Raw genomic sequence first — 13,798 nt, 5'->3', positions numbered from 1 at the left:
CACCACACAGTTATTCTGACTTTTATGTAGTTGCCTTTTTAAAAATGCGGGCAGCTGGGTCTTATCTTACAGGTCTCTGACACTTTTTATGAGGTTGTAGTAAATCATCCAAGATTTGTCTGAAGATCAAGTTTTGTTGAATGAAGAATGAATTTTCATTGCGATATCTGTGAGAGGTAAGAAATTAATCACATTTTTCCCCCAAACCAACTGAGATTTAAGTCCCTGATATTATTTTTATTACTCTTCCTCTTCCTCTTTCTCTCCTCTTCCTTCATGTCAGAATCTGTACTCCATTCTGTGCTGTAGAATTCTCCCCCTTCCTATTGACAGCCCTATCTCCATAGGCAATTGCAGAGGTTACATTGATTTTACTTCATCCACTTTTATTTCATCATGACTAGGAAAATCCACAAAAGCATACTTAGGTACTTACTAAATTTCAGAAATGCAGATTTTCACTCATTAATGTTTTTATTATTCTTAAAACATGAAATCAAAAATGTAGCCTCTCTAGGCTCTTTTAATTTAGATTCAGGACTACTTCCACTGACACCTGCTACATGCTCATGGACCATGTCTTGAAAGTTTTATTCCAGCCAGGCCCTGGTCCTATCCCCCAGCCCCACAGTGACATGCACCCCTGCCAGCCACGCATCTCATCAGCCCTGGCACCGAAGCCCTATCTCCAGCTCTGTCTTCTCTGGCTTGCACAGTGCCCCATACCTTTACTGCTGCTGCCCCTTCAAGGCTCCCATTCACCATGCACTACCCAATGGATCCATGGGTATCCTCTCCCTTCTCCTCTCAGTCACTGTGCCTCCAGCTTCTCCAGCCTTCAGCCCTTATTGATCTCTCAAAAGTAGAATCATGGAAAAAGAGCCAATGCTGAGCAAGACCCCAGCTCCTCAGTCAGAGCTGCTCCCTTCCTCCCACCACCAGTCCACTATTAACGGATTCAACAGGACCCAGAATATTTCTGAAATGGCATTAAGTGAACAAGGTACGCTCTCTGTATCATATGGAATCCAGCTGCTAATGGTCTAGTCCCACATGAGATCTTATTTAAAAGAATAGTAATGCAGAAGCTAAAAGAACAACAAGAGCAAAAGCCAAGACTTTACTATAGCTTCAGATAGTCTTCAGGGGGCTCTGGTGGGTGCAGACAAAGGTACCCCACACACTACTACCAGCAGAAACCTGAATGGTGTAATAAAAAGTGTGCATGTTGATTCTCTTTTCTGAATTCAGTGATTTCCCTCTGTATGATCACGTTCTGTTGCTGGCAGCTGAAAAAGCCACTGACAGCTGTGGAGTTATTTTCTCCTTTAGTCACAAGATGATGGAGATAATCTAGGATGGGAAGTGTGGGGGAGAGAAGGAGACAAATGCTCACTGCTCTGACCAGAATTGGGTAAGATGGCTCATAGATCATCCCTTCATGAGGACAAGACACCTAAATAACTCATGATTCTATCTCTTTCATTTGATGAGAAACAACTAGTTCATATCAATAAAGCTCTTGAGATGTCAGAAAGAAAGATCAAGTTTTAAAAACAGCCTTATTGTCTAACCAATGTACTGGATATTAAAACCTAATAATAAAAATAATTTTTTTTAAAAAAAACAGCTTTATTGTCTTTTTTTTTAAGGATCATTACAAAATACTTCATCTGGATTGCATTGTCCGCCCCCACCCAAAAAAACTGAGGAATCCATAAAACTCAGTAGAATGCTATCTTCCAATTATGAGATTTGTCCAGAAAAATTATTTAAAGTTAATCCTTCTGTTTTTGTTGATGACTGTTGAACTAAAACATACAGAAAGTTGGATATCTAGAGTTGTTCACTGCAATAAGTTTTCGGGTGCCTTGACTAGGACTGTATCCGATTGGAGAGAATTATTATTTTGAAATTTTTCTACTTGCTGTCTTAGAGATTGTATGAAATTGCAAATCAGCCACTCTTTATTTTATATGTATTAAGCATATTCTGTATTTAATCCATATAAAGTACAAATACATATATATACAATATTAAATTCATAATAGATCACTAATTATTATATTTATTGTTTAAAATTACTTTGAAAAATGAAAGTTTCTTTTAGACAATGAATATTTTCCCAGATTGTTTCCTAAGTATTATGTATCAAAATATTCAGTTCAACCAATACCTATTGAGAGCCTTCTATGTTCCAGATGGATGGATATTTTAGCATTTCTGCCACTTCCACTTAAAAGGGAGTTGCTAATTTTAGCTAAATTCTAGGTAGACTTCTCCAAATCCCTCAGTTTTTCTTTCTTCATCACCATTGGCTGTCTATCTTATAGCAATAGTATAAACCTTTATTTCTGCTATGATTAAATGAGAAAGCACGAGTATTCCACTTAATAAACATAATTTTATTTTAAAAATGAAATTTAATTCTCTATTTTAGCTATATGTTATGGTTTCACTTTTTAACTTATAACTACAAAATACATCACATAGAAGAATCACACAAAAAATATACAAATATTAACATGTTCTGTTAAGAATATACAATTTTTCTTATCTGTTCTATATTTTCATTATTTTAAGATACTACATTAAAATAAAAAATATTTGTTTGCCTTCTTACTATTAAACCCTTGACTAACCATTTGCTTCAGGCAATTTCAACTTCTCAACCCCTTTTTAAACTCAGAATAAAAGAGATGAATACCAGATTGGCATATTTTTCTATACCCACTCTGAATTCAAACTGACCTCTAAGTTTCTTAAATTTTCTGAGAGAATCTCTCTCCCTTAGGCTGTCTCTAAACTTTTGAATCTGGCTTTACTTTTATTAGAAAATAATAATTCTCTTATCGGTTGTTTTTAAAGCCATTATCTTATTTCTCCCCAATAAATGTAATTTAAAAAAATATTAAAGTCTTGTTTATAGTTTTATTTCCCATACTATTTTGGACTAACTTGTCTATTTCTCTAAGCTCTGACTTTACATCAGTTAGCAAACCAACAAAACTGTTTACTGGCCACTCACTGCACATCATGCACTGTCCTTGGTTAGGGCCACTGCATACAGCTGTGTCCCTGGCACAAGGGCACCTAACTAAGGGGTGAATAGAGGCAATTTGTCAACATATGCCAAGAAGAAGAAACTCTGGGCAGCCCTTGCCTTAGTATTGGATAATGATATAAAATAAATTTGAGATATGTATGGTCCTACTTTCAGGAACCTAAATATAGATAGGGGAGCCTTGGAAAAGAAAAAACAAAACAAAAAAAATTTTACGTAATTTATTTCCAATTTAATGAAACTATAAAATTCAAAGATATTCAATGGAGGAAGAGTGGACTGGAGTATCTAGGTATAGCTCCAACAAGTCAGTGGAATATAAAAAGAATCCTTAGGTTTAAGGCCAGCGGTCTTATCTATTTCTAGTTACATAAAATTTTCATGCAGGGACAATCTTATCCACAAAGTGGATTATTAGAGACATGCCCTGTGGTTTGAGTGATGTCCAGCCCCCTTCATCTTCTCAAATGCCTCTGAACCTGACCCGTGTCTACCTCAGTGCCTGGGACTATAGAGTTTTCCCTGTGAGTTAAGGTACAGCCATCACAAGACGTCCTTTTAAAAAAGAAGATATTCCCCGGAGAATATCAGGTTAAACATACCAAACATGATCTGCCTGGATGATTCTGCTGAGCAAGGCTGTTCACGCCTCTGCTCTGGGGAACCAGAACCTGTGATCACGTGAGGCTGAGATGCTGGCTTTGTGGGGGACTCGGAAAGAAAAGGCAGGAAGGAAATCCTTTTCTCTGTTTTGCACTTTTGTAAATTATTGATATCTTGATCAATTTTTAGATATAGATGACTCCAAGAAAATATGATAAAAGCTGTAGACCATCTTTTCTGATAAATGTTCAAAACCTAAAACATTATAAACAATTCATGAAGCTCCCAGATTCCTAACGTCTGTTTATAGATCCTAGGTTAAAAATCTCTGTTCACTGAACAAATAAAATGTCATTTTTAGTATCTACATTGCTGGGAAACTGGTGTTGTTCACCTCTCTTTATTCTATTTATAGTTCATCTACTCAACTTCCACTCTCATCCATTCCTTTTCCCCACATCATTTATAGGTTGACAGAGCCGTCAGAATAATGACTAAGGGGGTGGCTCCATAGTGTAGTGGTTAGCACATCTATTTTACACGCAGAAGGTCCTCGGTTTGCGCTCCAGGTGGAGCCATGGGCCAGGCCCTGGGTGCACGCCACAAGTGTGTGGGAGGAGATGCCCAGCCTTCAGAGATCCAGTTCTTAAGGGGAAACGGCAACATCCATAGGTCAGGAGTGGAAGTGGTAGTGGTGGGGAATTAAAGAGGGGAAAAAAAAATAATAATGACTAAGGACTTTCACGTAGGATAAAAGAAGGCTGTGTGCTGCTAACTCCAATTTGTTTCCATGTTCTAAAACTATGTAACGAAGAACAAGGAGTGTAGGAAGTGGGAAGGGGAAGGTGGGCAGTGGAGGTGATGTTGCAGAGGTGATGTGATGCCGCCAGCTCTGCCATACTTGTTGCTGTTTGTTCAAATGAAAGCTCAGTATAACATATTAGGGAAAATCAGACCACAGGGTATACCATCAAAGAGTTTCCTCTCATAGACTTTGGGTCAGAATGTATGGAAGTAAACGAGCTAGAAGTCCTCACTAAGGACTTCAAATGGCAAAAGTTTGAAATATTTCAAGTTTGTTTTCAAGGTCTTTGACGTCCCAGGCACAAGGTTCCAATGTTGCTATGGCGAGAAGGAAAGTCAGGATGCAAGAGCTGAGCTACCCTGGTTCCCTGTTAGAGAAGAAAGAGCATAAAGAATCACTTCACCCAAAGCAATCATGGCTAGGTATTACCCCTGCCAAGGGAGTTTGTATTGCAGAGATGGGGCACACATAACTAACATAACTTAATTTTTCTATATCCCATAAACCTTCCCCCTTCTCTGCACAGCTCACTCTGAGGTACTATAAAGTTCTACCACTTTCTTTAGTCAGGTTTATCCATATCAGCTCAATGGAAGCAGGATATCAGTTTTATTTCTAAGTATTCTTGGTAATGCATAGACATCTATCCCATCACAACTGTTCAGGTATCTAGTCTTATAGTAAGTGTTTCTGATATTAACTAGTAGTTTTCTATTCGTTCCTATTTGGGGTTTTGTTGTTGTTGTTGTTCCTACAAAGTGTAGTAATTAAGTGCACAAATTCAAGCCAGACTGCTTGGATCCAAAATTCCACTACCGATGCTGCTTTGTGATCTTGGGCAAATTGCTAAACCTCTATTTGCCATTTCTTCATTTATAAAGTGCACATAAGAACAGCACTCACCTCATAAAGCTGGCGAGTTAACGTATAAAATGCTTAGAACAGAGCTTGGCATGTGGCAAGTGCTCGATAAATCTTAGCTATGGTTATCAGACTCTGTTTGCTGAGAGTGCTGCATTTTCAGCACCACGATGTGGGAATCAACTGCTAGTAAAATTACCGTTGGTAATTTTCCACTTGGAAGTCATTATAATAAAATATAAACTTCCGTGGCACACTGGGAACATGGCCTTTAGAACTTCTGACTCCTGAGAAGATGCATTTGTGGAGGCACATACGTCATCATTATCCTTTCCTCGTCACAGGCCAGGAAAATCTCCCCAAAAGAGCATTGTGGTCACGGGTTTTCCATTTGCCAGTGAAAGACCATATCGATAGGGAAAAGGGGGCTAAGGTGAGAAAGCACAGGGGTAATAATCTGATTTGGCTTCACAGAGGATGAAGCAGCCATGTGGGTGGAGCAGGCTTCACAGAGACCTGGGGCCCAACATTCATTTAGGGAACAATTTGGAATCCAGAAACCCATTCTCTTTTCGTGTACCAGCCGAAACACTGTTCCAGAAAGAGCGTCTATTTGGATTCATTGGTTTCCATCCAGTATACCCCTTGTGGGGAGAACTTTTCACCAAGTCAGCGCAGAGCTGGTTAGCCTCCTGCATGTCAGACTGATACGCAGGTACATTTGGACCCCAGGAGCAGATTCTGCGTGGGGATCATGGAAACCTGGACTCCATTTGATACTTGTAGAGGCTTTACAGACTATGAATTTTGAGGATCTAGTCACCTACTCTTTGTCAAGGGTCTAGCAAATCCCTTTCATATACAATAGTTAGTTTAACGGTTTTATGGCGCATAAAGAAAGGCCGAAGAACATTAAAACCATTCTAATGATAAGCCCCCCTTCCCCATGTGTTTACTCTATCATCAGCTCTTGATACAGCCCTGGCTGGTGGCAACTGTACTGTAATCCAGGGGGACAAAACAATGGAGAGGAGGAGGCTTAGATGCAAGAGTAGGAGCCCAAGGTGGAATAAAACAAAAATATTGCTGTCTTTGGTGAGGAAGAGGTGTAGAAGTTAACATGGCATCAGCAGATCTCTTAGTACAGCACATAACGAGATCATTTGCTAAGGAGAAGGACAATTTTGGGTTGGACTGAAAGATTTAGAGGATTTCCTTGACTCACCTCTTTCTAATCCTAGATAGCAACATCAAATTAGCCACTGTTATCCTGATTCTGCTCCCAAACTGTCTATAGTCCCCCAGTGCCTGCCTAATATCTCAGGCTAAGATGATGGCCTCCACCAGCTGGGATCTAGCTTTCCTTCCCAGATCTGACTCCCACAACTTTTCATCCTAGCTAAGCTCACTGACTGTCCTTCTTACATGTCCCATCCTTTATCACCGCTCCACTTTCGTCCCCGCTGCTTTTTCATCTTGTGTGTCCTTCCCCCACGGTCCACTCATTATTTTTTTTTCTGCTTGAAGGCTCAACTCTTACTTCCACCAGGAGGCTGATCCCCTGTACTACAAACAGCTTCCCTCTCTTCTTCACGTCCACAGAACTTTGTTCATACTTCTCTTAGGATATTTTTTTCAGTCTTCCTTACACTGTGGTTATGTTTGTACTCTCTATCTTCCTACTATATTATAAATGTAAGGGCACAATTTGTACCTTACTCATCTTTCTACTCCATAATACTTTATACTCCAATGCAAAATATACTTAGCTAAAGAAAATGCTCTATTTGTTGAAGTTAATACTTAGGGAAAAAAAGTCATATTAGACTAGATGCCTGGATGTTTCCCGTGAACCTACACAAATTGGTCCTTATGGATACATTATTTTTTGCATTCCTGGAACATACATGTTCTAAATACATATATACTTCATTCATTCATTCATTCATTCATCCTTCAGTATAAATGTGTTGAATATCTATCAAATACAAGGCATATGCATGATAGATACAGCACTGGTTTTGGATATATGCAGTATGTGCATTCAATTCTCAAGTTTGTCATTTAGTTTCCCTTCTTTTCAGCCAAAGGGAAGCAAAGAGCCACTCTTCAGCCGACTATTAGCCAAGAGCAATGTGTAATAGGAATGACCTTTATTTAAATTGTGACTTATATGGTCAGGATAAACCTTGTAAATGCACAGAACCAAGTTAAATGCAATTTTAAAGTCGATATGAGATATTGGCTTTTTAGACAGTCATCCTTGTGTTCATTTGGAATTTTTGCATTAAAAAGGATCGAATACATCCCACCTTTTTCTCTATTATCTGTAATTATTTTTCTGGCATTCATTCAATGAAGAACTTCAAGTTCACTTTTGAAAATTGAAATAAACTGATGAAAATTGAAAATCAATGTTTTCTTCTAACCGTTTGAACAAAAATCTAAAAAGCCTCCAATTTTGTAATTATAACCAATATATAATGAGGAAAAGACCACAAATTTACAAACTTAAAAAATAAATTGGTTTGGGGTACATATGTTTTAAAATAGTCATTTTAAAAATATACATTTAAAAATGTTGTTTGAAGATATGAGTGCATCTGAACTTGATGCCTAGCTAAAGTTCTCTCTCCTGCCAGAGCCTTTATCCATGTACTGGGGTTGGGGGACATACAGGCCTGCCTCTTGCTTCCTAAGGACCCATCATTTCTTTGCACAAGTCTTTGAGGTCCAACCTATCTGTGACCCCTTCAGCCAGCAGCTTCCTGGATCTTTCCAGGCTTTGCGATGCTGCCTGATGCGGTGACTTCATTTCTTTCATAGACTGGCTCTTGGCTGGTTCTCTCTCCCTTTCTCTCCTTCCCCATCTCCCTCTCTTTTCTCCCACGGCCCATCTGCCCCTCCTTTCCTCCATCCCCCTCTCCTCTCTGCTCCCTTTATTTCCACTCCCCACACGCGTAGCTTTGCTCTCCTTCACTCTCTCTCCCCCTCGGCCTGTCTGTATTTGGAGCTCCCGGAAGCCGCCGGCGACTCTCCCCAGGAGCAGCGTGACTGACACCGACTCTCTTTCAAGGGGGAGGAGGAGGAGAGGAGGAGGGCAAGCTGGAGGAGGGTGCGAGTGGCCGAGCACGGATTTGCACTGCCGAAGACAAGACCCCAGGACACTCAAGCAGGTAATCCTGAGCGGCTGGGCCGGGCAAGGGAGAGGAGGGCTGGGGGTGCAGGTGAGGGGGACGCCCGTGGCTGGCGCTCGGAAGTTGCATCGAATAGGTGGGGTGCAGAGGGGCCGGGACGCGGCGGGGGCGCCGGAGGAAGAAAAGACGGTGCGGGCGCCTGCAGAAACTGGACGCCGGGGACCTGGGGCGGGGACGCGGACTCGGGCCGAGGCCCGCTGCCTGGGCGCGGGGGCGCGGGCGGGGGCGGCCTCCCCATCTGGGTCAGCGCAACTGCGCGCCCTGCCCCCGCCGCCGGCCCCGGTTCTGGGCGCCCGGGGCCGCTTACTAGGCGGGTGCGGGCTGAGAGCAGGTTTGCGGCTGAGCTGGTGGCGGCCTCGCGCTCCAGGCTCTTCTAACTTTGTGGTGCTCGCCCGCACGGCTCTGAGCCTCATGGGGGTGCGTGTGTGTGGAGATAGGGAACTGTTACTGGACTGGTTCTGATCACAGCCACCTCGGTCAGAAAGTGCTGGGGGAAAAAACAGCCCTGTCTTCTCTGCAGAACCTGACTTGAGGCAATGTGTCACTGTAAAAAAAAAAAAAAAAAAAAAATGCAAAGGCAACTGAGGCATTGAAGGACAGCTTGGAAAAGGGCTCCTCACAGCTGAGTCTCTGACTGCTTTGGGTAGAGGGTTGTTCGTGGCAGTAACCGAGTTATCACTTTTAGGGTTAATAATCATATATGCAGATGGTCTTTCTTTCTCGTCAGAGTGGTGTCTGGCGTCACAAATAGGCTGCAAGTTTTAGCAATAATTAAACTGATGCATTCTTTATAATGAGTAAATATCCGTGACAGCATTTAAGATATTGAACTAGGATAGGGTCCAAATGGCCAAAGCAGAGATGAACACTTAGTAAAAAGATTAAGAACCTTTACTTATATAGTCATGAGAAAGCAGAAGCTATGGGACTTTCGCACCTTCGTTGACCAGAATCTTTTGCAAAGCGCTATTTCTTTACTGCAAATAAAGATTTCTTTTAATTTAAACAACATGCCTTAACATTCTGGGGTAAAGTACCCAAGCCCACTTAATGTAAGATTACAACTGGGGAGTGATCTTTGAGGAAATTTTTGTAGTTACTAGTGTCTAATTAGACTGTAAGCCTCTTGAAGACAAAATTGGGGGTTTCGTTAGTTCTTACAACACCAAACGGTATTTGATTCACAGCGCGTAATGAGCAGACAATTTATTGAAATAATTCAATAGCTTGAGAGTGGCTGTATCATGACTTTTCGAAATTGCATAATTTGCAAGAAAAGACTACTTCATGAATCCCTAAATCTAAAAATTCTTCATAAAGTTAGAATCAAGGTGTCATATAAATATTTATTAAAGATAAAGAGGAAAAAAAGAAATTGACTATGAGAAATCATGAAAGTAACTATCAAGTTGGTCTTGACTAGTAGAAAATAGGATTTTGATGCTCATTGTTGAAGTAAAGAGTCAATTTTGTAACTATAGTATAGGCTTTGGCAAACTCTTTGAGAAAAGGGCTAGATGGTAAATATGTAGGCCTTGCTGGCCATCTGATCTGTTTAGTAACTCTACTCAGCTGTGCCATTGTAGCTTGAAAGCAGCCATAGGCAATATATAAAGGAATGGTGTGGCTCTATTTCACTTGATTTATGGACACGGAAATTTGAAGTTCATATAACTTTTACCAGCAGCAACATTTTCTTCTTTTTTCCCCCAAGCTTTTAAAAATGTAAAAATCATTCTTAGGTTGAGAAAACAGGAGACATAAAAACAAGAAAAGAGTGGGAGTGTCCTGTTGGTAGTAGTTTGCTGCTGGCACCTACCATGTGACAGAGTTTGGAGAGGAACATTTTAAAAGTATTAATGGACTGATTCTCCTAGTCCCTAAGTCATATCTGGGAGTTAAGTTAAATGCCTTGAAGAGTAGCATCAACTTATTTTGGGCATTATAGTATTTTGTTTTGTCTTGAGTATTATCTAACAGATGTCTTTATGCATGAGGGTTTTAAAACATTCATTAAGTATGTAATATTTTATACATAAAAATAACATTCTAAGTTTATCTAAACTCTAAACATTATATTCAAATGACCACCTGTGACCCCATCACACAGCTTTAAAACTAGGGCTTAAAAACCAGATAATTGTGAAAAAATAACCCACAAAATGGAAGAAAGTATTTAAAAATCATATATCTGACTTGTGTCCAATATATATAAAGAGCTCTTAGAACTCAATTAAAAAAAAAAAAGATAACCCAATATAAAAATAGTCAAAGGATCTGGACATTTCTCCAAAGAAATGGCCAATAAGCATGTGAAAGGATGCTCAATACGTTATTCACCAGAGAAAAGCAAATCAAAACCACAGTGAGATACCACTTCACATCCCCTAGGTTGGCTAGATCCAAAAGGGCACATAAGTGTTGGTGAGGAGGTGGAGGAACTGGAGCCTTATACACTGCTGGTAGGAATATCAAAGAGTGCAACTGCTTTAGAAAACAGTTTGTCAGTTCCTTAAAAGTTAAAAATGGAATTACCATATAATAAAGCAATTTCATTCTAAGTGTATATATCCAAGAGAAATAAAAGCATATGTCCACACCAAAACCTATATATAAATGTTTATACCAATACCATCTATAATAGCTAAAAGATGGAAACAACCCAGATGTTCATCAACTGATGAACTGATAAATAAATGTGGTATATCTATACAATGGGATTTATTTGATCATAAAAAGGAATGAAGTACTCATACATGTTATAATGTGTATGAAAACATTATTAGAAGTAAAAGAAGCTAGTCACAAAAAAACACATATTGTATGATTCTGTTCACATGACAACGTCTGGAACAGAGAAATAAATAGAGACAGAAAGCCGATTAGTGGTTGCTTAGGGCTAGGGGTAGGGAAAGGAGGGGGGTGATAGTTAAAGAGTACAAGGTTTTATTCTTGAGCTAATGAAAATGTTCTAAATTTGACTGTAGTTACTAGTGTACAAGTTATTGAATTGTACATGTCAATTGGGTTAATTATATCATATGTGAGTTATATCTCAATAAAGCTGTTAAAGCAAATAAAAAGGCTAGATAAAAAGAACTAGATTGTTACCTATACTGTTGGATCTTGCTTTGTGCTTCTTTCTTATACCATTCTCCATGTTCCTTCCAACCCTGAATTTTGTGTTAATCATTGCCTGGTTTTATTGTAAAACAGTTTTATGACATATGTGTGTATTCCTAAACAATATGTTGTTTAGGTTTGCTTATTTTTGATTTATAAATAAGCTATATATAATAGTCTCACTTTTAAAAAATTCAACGTTAAGTTTTTGAGGATTATCCATATCGTTACATGTAACTATATAGTATTTGTTGGCAAATATTTCACAATTTATCTATTCTTTTACTGGTATGTATTTGGGTTGGTTCCCATGTTTTGCTATTAAAAAGAATGCTGATTTCAAAACTTATTTTCATGTGTCTTGGCACACATGTGCAAGAGTTCTACCATATGAATGTGAATGTGCCACGTATTTTAATGACCCCCTCCAAAATAATTTTAAAACAACGTTGATTCTCCTGCTTTTACATTAATGGCATATACCCAGCTTATGCATTCCCTCAAACCAAGTAAAAGTGACTAGAACTGAAAGCCTAACTTCTCATCCTATTTAAATTCTAATTGTAATATCTATTTTCTCATATCCTAAACAAGTATGGAAAAACGCTAATCTAAAACTTTACAATTGAATCATAGCAGGCCCACTTAACCCAGTCACTTATCAGCATCATTTAACTTAAATCAAAGGGACATTACGTTAAGCAAGGTACATAATAGTTACTAAACTTCACTAACATTTTTCTTGTATGGTATCCTGCTGGGTAGTCCAATATTTCTGACATGATTGGTTTGGTTATCCTGGTAACGAGTCACTTGTAAATTTGGCATTTTAGCCTTGGGCACTTTCTAAGTCTGCCCTGATTCAAGCTGTGAGCTTTTGCAGTTCATTCAGGATATTTCCACTTTACTGAGGAAGGGGGAAAGCACTCTAAGGTCAGAACAGAGCATTATAAGGGATTTTTTAAAGTTTTTTTCCTACTGTGGTAAAACATACATAACATAAAATTTACCATTTTAATCATTTTAAATTGTGCAATTCAGCACAGTGGAATCATACAGTATTTGTCTGTTACATAAGCTTTTATATCCAGAGGAATTAAGTACATTCACAAAGTTGTGCAGTAATTGGCACTATTCATCTCCAGAACTTTTTCATCATCCAAAACTGAAATTCTGTACCCATTAAACAATAACTCCCCATTATCCCCTCCTCCCAGCCCATGGCAACCACTATTCTTTCTTTCTCTATGAATTGGCTTATTCTAGGTACCTCGTATAAGTGGAATCATACAGTATTTGTCTTTTTGTTACATAAGCTTTTATTTCCAGAGGAATTCCGTCTCGTTTTGTTTTTCTGTTTAGTGGACCCTTTTTCCACTAAAAGAAAGCATAGCTTCTTTTATTGAGAAAGTATGTAACAAGATTGTTCCCCTATTAATATATAGCCCTGTATAGAAAGGGACAGACATAAGAAATTGTATAAAACCAAAAGAACTTTCAGTTATTATAGGTGGGGTCTTCATCTGCCCCGTTTAGTTATTTAGTCATCTAATAATCCTGGTTTCACAGTAACCACTTAATCAAGTAGAGAAGGTGCAGTTAGTTTGTAATTTTTAAAATTTCACACCTATCTGATGAATGGATGAATTAGATAACCTTTGAGGTTCCTGTTAGCCCCCAGCTTCTCAGAACTTAAAAGCCATTCTACAATATAAAAGTTCGATCTAAATCATTCTTGTTTTGATAGGAAGGGATATTAAAGATCAGGAGGGTTCTAGGAGACGGAAAGTAGAAATGAGGTGGTTATGGCACTATTGAAGAGGAGGATGGTCCCTGGAGAAGCTAGATACTGGAAACACCAAAGACAAACCTTGCAGTACATAGACAAACACTGGTTGTCTTGTGTCTATACTTGTACTCAGTTTCATGAGAAAATTACCTTCATTACTTTGCATCAGTCCATGTGTAAATCCACAGAAATGGCTGGAATCCATTGGTTATTTATTCATTCCCCCATGTTGAATGACTGTTACATGCCCAGCACAGTGAGAATCGCTGGGGAAGCAAAGATGAATATCAGTGACGGATCTGACCTAAGATAGAACAGAAGGCCAGTTAAGCTGTGAACATTAGGTCTCAAAGGAT

The 13,798-nt window shown here is 39.0% G+C and overlaps 1 protein-coding gene across 4 annotated transcripts in view; it reads left to right on the top strand.

The window, feature by feature from the left end:
• Positions 1 to 8,147: 8,147 nt before the first annotated feature.
• CAP2 (cyclase associated actin cytoskeleton regulatory protein 2) overlaps positions 8,148 to 13,798 on the top strand; it is a 126,854-nt gene continuing 121,203 nt past the window's right edge. For 2 of the 4 annotated variants that reach the window (XM_011362855.1, XM_011362856.1), the window contains exon 1: positions 8,483 to 8,509. The gene's annotated coding sequence lies outside the window, so the exon portion shown is untranslated. Of the gene's footprint in view, positions 8,510 to 13,798 lie in introns of all 4 variants that reach the window. The other 2 variants (XM_011362854.1, XM_011362857.1) reach the window with 2 other exon arrangements.

This window comes from Pteropus vampyrus, unplaced genomic scaffold (genome assembly GCF_000151845.1).
Source record: "Pteropus vampyrus isolate Shadow unplaced genomic scaffold, Pvam_2.0 Scaffold80, whole genome shotgun sequence".
Taxonomy (NCBI): Eukaryota; Metazoa; Chordata; class Mammalia; order Chiroptera; family Pteropodidae; genus Pteropus; species Pteropus vampyrus.
Note: the sequence above shows the minus strand (reverse complement) of the source record. Positions and strands in the feature narration are given on the sequence as shown.